This window comes from Rattus norvegicus, chromosome Y (assembly GCF_036323735.1).
Source record: "Rattus norvegicus strain BN/NHsdMcwi chromosome Y, GRCr8, whole genome shotgun sequence".
NCBI lineage: Eukaryota > Metazoa > Chordata > Mammalia > Rodentia > Muridae > Rattus > Rattus norvegicus.
In genome coordinates, this window is record NC_086040.1 from 9,737,204 (window position 1) to 9,748,567 (window position 11,364).

Genomic DNA, 11,364 nt, shown 5'->3' on the forward strand with positions numbered 1-11,364 from the left:
CTTCCTGCTGAGGCTGTGACAGGGTAGTGACTCAAAGAATTGGGGTCTCCTTCCAGTCCACTGATTCTCTCAACAATAAGTTCTTTCTGTGTAGAAATAGTTTCTCTGTTGCCTACATTATCAGAAATAAATATAACACTCGTTTCTCTTTTATTTTGATACTGGGTTTCATTATGTAGTTAGGGCTGGCCTGAAACTCACTGTATAAACCAGGTAGGCATTGAACTCACAGAGATCAGCTTGCTTCTGAGTGCCGGGATTAAAGGGGCATACCTGGCTTCTTCTTTTTTTTAATTATTTTTTAAATTTATCTCTATGGTGTGTGTGTCTGTGTGTCTGTGTGAGTGTATGTGTGTGTTTGTGTTTGTGTGTGTATGTGTGTGTGTGTGTGTGTGTGTGTGTGTGTGTTTTGACCAAAGAGTCCATCAGATCCTCTGAACCCTGGTCCTCTGCAAGAGTAACCAGTGTTCCTAAGCATTGAGCCACCTCCCCAGCCCCTTCTGCCTCCTCTAAACTCCACTTCATTGTCCATCTTGCCCAGACATGTCTTTAATTCCTACTCTTAGTGTTTGTTTTAATTCAGTGAGTTCCTATTTGATTTTCTCTTGTTTCTTCTATTACCTCACCAAGATTATGTGTATACTTTTGTTTGGAAGTTTCTCATTAATGACGCTTGAATCGTGGCTTTAATATCCTTGCTGACATTTCTTACAATGGTTTTCTCTTGGTGCCACCACCAGGAAACTGGTTATTCTCCTCTGCTTTTCGTTTAGGGGGATGGTCATAGTGTGACGTGATTTTCATTTTGACATCATTTGTCTAAGATGTCAGCAGTCCTGACACTGTGGGTACAGTGGCTGTTTATCCTTCATAATCTTATGGATGTTTTTTGGTTTTCCTGGATTGCCTGATTGAATAAAAGGGATTAGACTTCCAGTCCATACCGACAGGAATATTTTAGAGGGGTCAGGAAGAGTGGTTCTCAACCTTCCTAACCTAACCTTTTAATACAGCTCCACCAACTGTAAAATTATTTCATTGCTACTTCATAACTATCATTTAGCTATAGTTATGAATTTTAATTTAAATGTCTGATATACAGGATATATGATATGTGACTCCTGTGCAAGGGCCATTTGAGCTCCCAAAGGGTTCTCAATCCAAGGATTAAGAACCACTGATCTGGACTTAGTGGTATACCCTTACCGACGTAGATGGGTTGCCCACTGTTGCCAGGGAGAAGTCTCCATCTCTTGAAGGCAAAGGATCTTCCTAGATCAGGCTTTTTCCTGGGTCCCTCTGTAATAGTGGACACACTCTTGATGGTTACTGATGTATCACTGACTCCAGGCAGTTTTCTTTTACATCCTCGAAGATGAGGATTCTAAAAAGGGTTCTACTAGTCAAAAGCAATGGCTGAAACTATGCTTAGCGATCTTTCCCTGTACCTAATGGCTCCTTGTACCCACAAGGCCAAAAGTAGAAGTGTGAATGTGTCACATAGGCTAAAACAAACAGGACTGAGCTGGCCTGGGCTTTAGGGTGTGAAAAGAACTGGAGATGAGGCTCAGAGGAGCAGGCAGAGCATGGGAAAAAAAAAGATGGATATTTAGGAAGCAACAGAGAGGGGACAGAAATAGATAGACTCTCTGAGGTGAAGTTTGAGGGAGAAACAGACAGTTGGGGAAAGAGTGGCAGGTAACAGGGAGGTGGTCTTGGAAATCAAGGGGAAACCCAATACACTGATACAAGCAGACTCAGAATCAGAGAAGATCGGGCTTTGTTTGACTAACAAAACCTAATGAAACCTATTTCTCATTTGTAGATGTATTATTTTTAATTATGTTGGTGGGGACAGGACATGAATACAGGAGACCACGGAGATAAGAATAGTCAGGTCCCCTGGAGGTGGAGTTAAAGGTGGTTGGGAGCCATTGGACATGAGCTCAAAGAACCAAATAAAGGTCCTCTTTTAAAGCAGAAAAACCCTTGATCCATTGGTCATCTCTCCAGGCCCCTAAAGTCATCTTTTTAAATAAATTCAACCTTCACATGCAGAGAAGAGACCAGGCTTAGGGTAAGAAAGATTAAATTGATGGTGACGTGGAAGAAAGACTAAAGAACACATGAGGGAGTAGAGGACACTGAGGGAAGAAGTTATTCCAAGATGGAGTTCTCAAAAAGTGAAGCAGGAGACCCATGAAGAAGAGTAAGTGTCTAGAATGTGTTGAACTTGGGCTGCATCCATATTGGTCTCTTTGGTTTCTTAAAGAACAGCCAAGCAATCACTACAGAAGGTGGAGGTGAGGTAGAGGCTTCCCTGGAGGACATATTGATGAGGATTACTCAAGAGTAGTGAATGCCAAACTAAGTATCTATAGATTCCTGAAAGTATCATAAAGCCCATTATTTTGTATGATAATTAAAAAGTAATTTAAAAGAGAAGATGAGGGCCCCGCAGCAGCTCTCTGCTCCCAAACCCCGTGGGAGAGAGATTTCACCGCCTGATCAGGTGGGCACTCCTGAGGCTGCAGAGCGGAGGAGACCACCAACACTGCCCACACCTGCCCACATCCCTGGCCAAAGAGGCAACTGTATAAGGCCTCTGGGTTCCCATAGGGGAGGGCCCAGGAGCGGCAGGATCCCTGTGCCTGAGACACTGCCGGAACCTGAAGGAAACAGACCGGATAAACAGTTCTCTGCACCCAAATCCCGTGGGAGGGAGAGCTAAACCTTCAGAGAGGCAGACACACCTGGGAAACCAGAAGAGACTGCACTCTGTGCACATCCAGACCCCAGAGGAAAACACCAAACGTCATCTGGAACCCTGGTACACGGAGGCTCCCGGAAAGAGCGGCGCAGATCTTCCCAGTTGCTGCCACCGCGGAGAGGACTTAGGCAGTACCCCACGAGCAAACTTGAGCCTTGGAACCACAGGTAGGACCAACTTTTCCCCTGCAAGAAACCTGCCTGGTGAACTCAAGTCACAGGCCCACAGGAACAGCTGAAGACCTGTAGAGAGGAAAAACTACATGCCAGAAAGCAGAACACTCTGTCCCCATAACTGGCTGAAAGAAAACAGGAAAACAGGTCTACAGCACTCCTGACACACAGGCTTATAGGACAGTCTAGCCACGGTCAGAAATAGCAGAACAACGTAACACTAGAGATAATCTGATGGCGAGAGGCATGCGCAGGAAACCAAGCACCAGAAACCAAGACTACATGGCATCATCGGAGCCCAATTCTCCCACCAAAGCAAACACGGAATGTCCAAACACACCAGAAAAGCAAGATCTAGTTTCAAAATCATATTTGATCATGATGATGGAGGACTTCAAGAAAGACATAAAGAACTCCCTTAGAGAACAAGTAGAAGCCTACAGAGAGGAGTCACAAAAATCCCTGAAAGAATTCCAGGAAAACACAATCAAACAGTTGAAGGAATTAAAAATGGAAATAGAAGCAATCAAGAAAGAACACATGGAAACAACCCTGGATATAGAAAACCAAAAGAAGAGACAAGGAGCTGTAGATACAAGCTTCACCAACAGAATACAAGAGATGGAAGAGAGAATCTCGGGAGCAGAAGATTCCATAGAAATCATTGACTCAACTGTCAAAGATAATGTAAAGCGGAAAAAGCTACTGGTCCAAAACATACAGGAAATCCAGGACTCAATGAGAAGATCAAACCTAAGGATAATAGGTATAGAAGTGAGTGAAGACTCCCAGCTCAAAGGACCAGTAAATATCTTCAACAAAATCATAGAAGAAAACTTCCCTAACCTAAAAAAAGAGATACCCATAGGCATACAAGAAGCCTACAGAACTCCAAATAGATTGGACCAGAAAAGAAACACCTCCCGTCTCATAATTGTCAAAACACCAAACGCACAAAATAAAGAAAGAATATTAAAAGCAGTAAGGGAAAAAGGTCAAGTAACATATAAAGGCAGACCTATCAGAATCACACCAGACTTTTCGCCAGAAACTATGAAGGCCAGAAGAACCTGGACAGATGTCATACAGACCCTAAGAGAACACAAATGCCAGCCCAGGTTATTGTATCCTGCAAAACTCTCAATTAACATAGATGGAGAAACCAAGATATTCCATGACAAAACGAAATTTACACAATATCTTTCTACAAATCCAGCACTACAAAGGATAATAAAGGGTAAAGCCCAACATAAGGAGGCAAGCTATACCCTAGAAGAAGCAAGAAACTAATCGTCTTGGCAATAAAACAAAGAGAATGAAAGCACACAAACATAACCTCACATCCAAATATGAATATAACAGGAAGCAATAATCACTATTCCTTAATATCTCTCAACATAAATGGCCTCAACTCCCCAATAAAAAGACATAGATTAACAAACTGGATACGTAATAAGGACCCTGCATTCTGCTGCCTACAGGAAACACACCTCAGAGACAAAGACAGACACTACCTCAGAGTGAAAGGCTGGAAAACAACTTTCCAAGCAAATGGTCAGAAGAAGCAAGCTGGAGTAGCCATTCTAATATCAAATAAAATCAATTTTCAATTAAAAGTCATCAAAAAAGATAAGGAAGGACACTTCATATTCATCAAAGGGAAAATCAACCAAGATGAACTCTCAATCCTCATCTTCGATTGGTTTATATACAAGTGTGCAATTTCTAGGCTTGAAAGTAAAATGATACTATCTGGTGCTGGATAGAGGAGCCTTATTTTTTATTATGGCAGCTTGCTATTTTTGTAACATGGTGATTTGGTTGAACACAATAAAGTACAGTAGTAACTGATCTCCCTCTCTTCCTGGATGAGTGAGGAGATGATTAAATGTTGATGTCAGCATCCATGAGCATATTCAGATGAGCTTCAGCTTCTGTTGAAAAGGATGCTGTGTTTGATTGTGGTCCGAAGCTTTGAAGCACTACTTGGCATCTCCTTCCTTGGAGGTCTCACTGTTTTAACATAACAGATTTGATAGCTTGTTGGTAAGGTGAGGTCCAGCTTGTCTCCACTAGGTCATCTTCATGTGAATCCGGTGGTTATACGGTTTTGTTCTAGGGATATTTCATTTTTTTAATAACGGTTTTAGCTGACATTCATGGAGAGAATGAATCCTTAGAAGTGTGCCACTAGTGAAAGGAAATCCTGTCTATAGTATGTTTCTTTACAAAGCTGTGTCACACCATCCTTTGGGCCCTCTGCTGGAAAAGTAGAATCAAGTCTTAAATAATGCCTTTTAAATTGTATCCTCTAGTATTATAGATGTAGGACAGTACTGTATCATACCTCTGTGGATGTAAAATAGCTTGGACCTGCTTTATGATACGTAGTAGTGACCGTGCTTTATCAGAGCTGTTTTTAATGATGTTGCTCAGAATGTTTTCTTTCCAGATGATGATTGAGAAGCTAATTTAAAAAAAATGGTGCCAGGTACCACAAGAGTAACAGAACTGTGCTGTTTTCTCGGGTTTTGTTTTTTTACTTTTTTTTTAATGGAGTGTGCTGGATGTCTCTACAGTTTTGTTCAGATGACTGCAGAACCTGGAAAAGCTGTTGCTGCTGTTGCTGCATAACACACTGCTATTATTGGTCTTTTTATATAAATATAAATATATATATATACAGAAAAAAAATGGAAGATGAGGATGACATGATCTTCTGTCAGGTGTTACGTGGATTCTGTGTTTAGCTTCCCTGAACACTGTTTGCCTCTGTTGCATCCTGTAATATTTTTTGAGGTCTCTGGTCAATGCCCCTAGATGATCACAAAGATCTCCTGCACTGGCTTGTCTTGCCTGGCTCTCTTTCAAGTGGGTGACTTCCTACACACCTGTGGGCCTTGTTACTCTATCTATCCTCAGGAAGTTCCCATCTTTTACTCCCATGAAGGCTTATCCTCAGAACACTCTTGAGGGTGCCTCCAATGCAGAGGTGCTGCATTGATCTCTTTCCTATGCCATTTACCGTGACTTTAAAATGCTTTGCAGTTCCTGACCATGTAGCTCTATCCTCCTGAGAAACCTCTGTGCACTCCATGTGGTCTCCTTGAGCCACATATACACTCCAAGATGTCTTTGGAGGCAACCTTATCATGTACACATTCATTGCTGTTCCTTCTCTCAAGAATGAGTTTCTCACTGCAGGACGTTATAATACTTTCTATAGTTGATTAATTCTGCTATTTGGGGGTTTTTATACTGGCTGGTTGTCTGATGGTTTCATTGGTGTGAAAAGACACCATGACCAAGGGAACTTAAAAGGGACAACATTTAAATAGGGCTGGATTACACGTTCAGAAGTTCAGTCTATTTTCATCAAGGCAGGAAGCATGGAAGTGTCTAGGCAAACATGGTGTTGGAGAAGAAGCATATCACCCCCACATTGATATGCTTCCTCCAACAAGGACACACATACTACTTGTGGGACACTTCCCATGGGACAACTACATTCTAACTACCACCCTGATTTTATGCCAACTTATGACACAAGCTAGAGTCATCAGAGAAGAGGGCGCCTCAGTTGAGAAAATACCTCCATAAGATCCAGTTTTAGGGCATTTTCTTAGGGTTTGTTGGGAGAGGGCCCAGCCCACTGTGAGAGGCACCATTCCTAGACTGGTGACATCACAAAATGTATAATGGGAGTCTTGCAAGTGTCCTAGACCCCAGCTTCATCAAACGCTGGAGCTTCTGCAATTGCACTCCGTGAAACTCAGCCCCTTTCATGAGCACAACCTTCAGTTATCCCCGTAAACATTGTGCTCTCTCTATCTTTGCTCTCAGCCAATAGCTGCCCAACTTCCAGCCAACTCAGCTGTGACCAGAAAAACCCTCATTAAGAAAGCCAATGAATTTGACTTGATTTTTTTTCCCTGACAGAACGGAGTGTTTTCCCTGCATGGTTACACTGGTGTCTGAGTCATCTGTAATAAAACCTACTACTATTAAGAGCAAAGTCCCCGGAACTATGACAAATAGCAAATCACACGACAAGCATCACTGTTGACCAAGCCTTTTCTGCAGCTTTATTGAAGTATAATTTACATACTTAAAAAATCCATTTATTTTGAGTGTGTAATATAATAATTTTAAAGCAAAATTTATAGCTTCCTTCCTTTTTTTAATACTCATTTCCCACTAGTTCATAGGATATTGAAGTGTATTAAAAACACAGAAGTGAAGTCAGGAGAAGGACCAGAGCGGGAAGCAGCAAGGTCCTTGATTTGCTAAGACAACAGATACATTGGCAGAATAGTCTGGATAAAACCACTTGGGAAACATTGGGTCTTCTCTTAGCGTGCAGCCTCCAGACAAAGAGTATAAAGGATTAAGTCATGGGTCCTCCTACATCAAATGCGGACCTGACATGGTATGGTCAGCATCACTTTTGGCCACATTCATGTTAATCCCATTCATCACTCTTACAAGTTGCCTAGCAACTCACATAGTAAACAAACTTTTTTGGTTCATGGATTCATAGGTTTCGGTCCATGGTCACATGACCATGAAAGGGTCAAGATAGAGGTCAACTGCTTACCTCACTAGCATCCAAGAAGCACCAACACAGGAAGAGACCAAGGACAAAAAAACACCCTCCAAGACATGTCCCAAATGACCAGGTCCCTTAATTTCCTATCTCCTAGTTTCCCGCCACCTTCATACATATCCATCAACAGATGAACTCATTGATTAGAGCCCACATGGTCCAATTACTTTTCATAGTCACACCTTTGAACATTGTACTGGGACAATATATATCTTAAACCCATAGGGTAGGGCCAGAAGGTTGTGTCAAAGGTCTAAACGTCACCTCACACTAGACTCAGCTGTGTAGATTTCTCATCATCTTCTATTTCTTTCTTGTACTGAGCTACACCATGTCTGCATTGCAGCATTTTTCTGGGGTGAGATACAGTCAGCAGTCAATTGTAAAGACGGCCCCCACCATGTTTTGTTTTGAATGTAAAATTGGACATCTATAATATAGACACACTCGCATATACACAGACTCACGGAGAGAGGAAAAAAGGGAAGGAGTTGAGTCTTAGGAACCCTCAAGGAAGAGGGAGTGGAAATATAAGATACAGATGTCAGCGAGACCAAAACAGAGCAGTGTGTTCTATACACAACATTTCCACTATCCTTCAGCACTAGATGATAGGAAAGGGAGAGTCACTTTTCTCCAAAGATATAGCTGGTGATAAGCTGGCCAGGCTCCAGTGGCTTGCCCAATGCCCATGAAATTATGGGCAGCATAAATGACTTGAGTGGGTTATAACAGAGGGCAGAACGAGTGCTTGATGTTGGGAGAAGGGATTAGGTGAGGATGGATCTGGGAGGAGCTAGGAAGAGAAGTGAGAAGTAAATTCTATCAATATATCATTTACGAAGTTCTCAAGTAACTTATAAAAGGGGTTTATAAAATACCATATCTGTACTGAACACATACAGTACATTTTTCTTGTCATTTCCTAAATAAGAGCCCCTCATGATTTCATTTCATTAAGTACAAAAGTAATTCAGAGATTATTTAAAATGTAGGAGGATCTGGGGAGATCGCAGAGGGGTAAAGCCAAGTGTGTGTGGTCACACATGCAAACAAAAATGCTTGGTATGGGAACAGGGGGATGACTGGGGCTTCCTGACAGTGAGCCTCACCTCATTTTCAGCAAGGGACCCTGTCACAAGGGAATAAAGTAGGTAGTGAATGAGCAGAACACGCTCTACAGTCCCCCAGCCTCTGAACTTACATGTCTCTATGCACACACGCACACACACATGCAAATATAAAAATGACTAGAGTATACAAGAAGCTTGCATAGGTTATATGCAAATGCAGTGTTGTTTTAGCCAAGGAACTTGAGGACTTTTAGATCATTGGGATTACTTGAGCCAACTCTCAGAGGACAGGATATATCTCCTTATTGTGCAAACGAATCCTTTGTTGAGTGTGTGTCAGTGACTCCACATAGTTCTCCTCCTCTAGGTTCCTGTGTATCACAGTGAATAATCTGGAAATACTGGAAATATAAACTAATGTCTTTGTTGGGGTTTCTAGGTTTGCATTAAAATCATATTTATTAATAAAAATATAATATAATAAAAATCACTTTTTATTAAATGGAAGGGAAATCTTCAGCTCCCAGCAACAATAGACTCAATCACATTACCTTCTGTTTTATCCCATTATGAATAGCAATTAATTGCACATCAATAGCTCCCCATGCTTTGAACTAAATCAGGATGAAAAGATATGTTTCTGTACAGATAAGTAACGCCAATGTGGATAATCAAGTAGAAAGGGGGGTGGTATGGTGCCTTTGGCTTATGCGAGAATGATGGCTTGATTGGAAACTTGTTATGCAAATAACCGTAACCTCTGAGAAATGAAATGTAGCGATAAAATATACTACCAAAAGGTATGGACACTCATTACTTGATTTCTTTTCAAAGAAAAAAAAACATACTTTAGGAGTTTGAATAAGTGTGACCTCAGAGTTTCAAATATTTGTATGTGTTTGATTTACAGTTGGTGGATTGCTTAGAAAGGATTGGGAGTTGTCTTTTTGTTAAAAGAGATGTGTCAATGGGAGGTGAGGGCCTTGAGATTTCAAAAGCCCACCAGGCTTCTCTCTGTCTCCCTCCCTACTTCTCTCTCTCCCTCCCTCTTCCTCTCCCTCTTCCTCCCTCCCTCCATCCCTCTCTCTCTTTCTCTCTCTCTATCTCTCTCATCTGGTGAGCAGGATGTGAGATCTCAGGAACCACTCCAGCCATGCCTGCCTGCCTGCCAGCCTGCTGCCATGGTGTATACCACGATGGTCTATGGACTCACACTCTGTAACTGTAAGACAACAATTAAATGTTTCCTTTCATAAATTGGTTTGGTCACAGTGTCTCTTCGCAGCAATAGAACAGTAACTAAGGCACACATCTTCCTTTTTATTTTTCTAATATATCTGTATTTATTTTATTAAAGTTACCTGTTGTCCATTGAACTGTTTTATGAGTAAGTTTCCAGTTTAAAGACAAATAGTGAAAAATAGGCACTACTAGCAACTTTGGCCTTGTTGAAGTGGGTGTGGTCTTGTTGGAGTGGTTGTGTCACTGTGGGCATGGGCTTTATGACCCTATAACCCTAGCTGCATAGAAGCCAGTTCTAGCAGCCTTCAGAGGAATATGTAGAACTCTCAGGTCCTACTGCACCATGCCTACCTAGATGCTGCCATGCTCCTGCCTTGATGATAATATACTAAACCTATGTACTTATAAGCCAGCCCCAACTAAATGTCCTTGTAAGACTTGCATTGGTTGGGGCTGGGGATTTAGCTCAGTGGTAGAGCGCTTACCTAGGAAGCGCAAGGCCCTGGGTTCGGTCCCCAGCTCCAAAAAAAAAAAAAAAAAAAAAAAGACTTGCATTGGTCATGGTTTCTTTTCATAGCAGTAAAACCCTAAGACATACATACATATATGCATATAAATATACACCTATATTTACACACACACACATACACACATACACACATACACACATACACACATACACACACACACACACACACACACACACACACACACACACACACACACCATTTACAGGTATTTTAGATCCAGCCAGGACCCCTGCAGTTTCATTGGTCCATCTGAAGCACATGTTCATGGAAAATGTCTCTCTCTGTTTATTGTTCTAGAAACTATGTGGACAAAATCTGCAGACTCGCTTCATTTTGCATTATTCTCCTCTTCAGCCTTAGAAATCTCAAGTTACAGAGAGGGGAAGATGGGAACATGGTTAGATAGCTCTTTTTGTCTGCGGTTAGCTTACATCTCAAGTCACAAAGGGAAAATAAATATAACAAGAAATAAAAATACACATCCAAACTGTGATGGTAAGTTCATATCTATTCCCCTTAATGAATATCAACTTTGGAAATTGGAATCCACAATGAGAATGGACTTTTGAAAAATCCTAATTCACAGGCAGGCTTTGGTATTTCTCTTTCCCTGAAAAGGAACACCACTAGAAAAAGAAAGAGGGTAGGTTGCTTTTTTTCCAAAAATCGAATCAGAAGCATTTGATAATGAGCATAGAGGGGGCTCGTTCCATGTTTACCAAAGAATAAAGTAATATGGGGGTGGGGGAGACATCTCAAGAACAGTTGGTGCCTTATTGGTATTAAAAAAATTTCTGAAGTCAAGAAATAATATTTGACAAAAGAAAAACTAGGTTTTTATTAGACAGAACTGTTTTTAAAACAGCCATCCTCTTAGTCATGGAAAGAGGGTGGTGGAGCAGGTCAGTCTGTAGATAACTAAAGTCATTCCCTTCAAAAAATTAAGTATAATGTGGATTTTAATGGACTT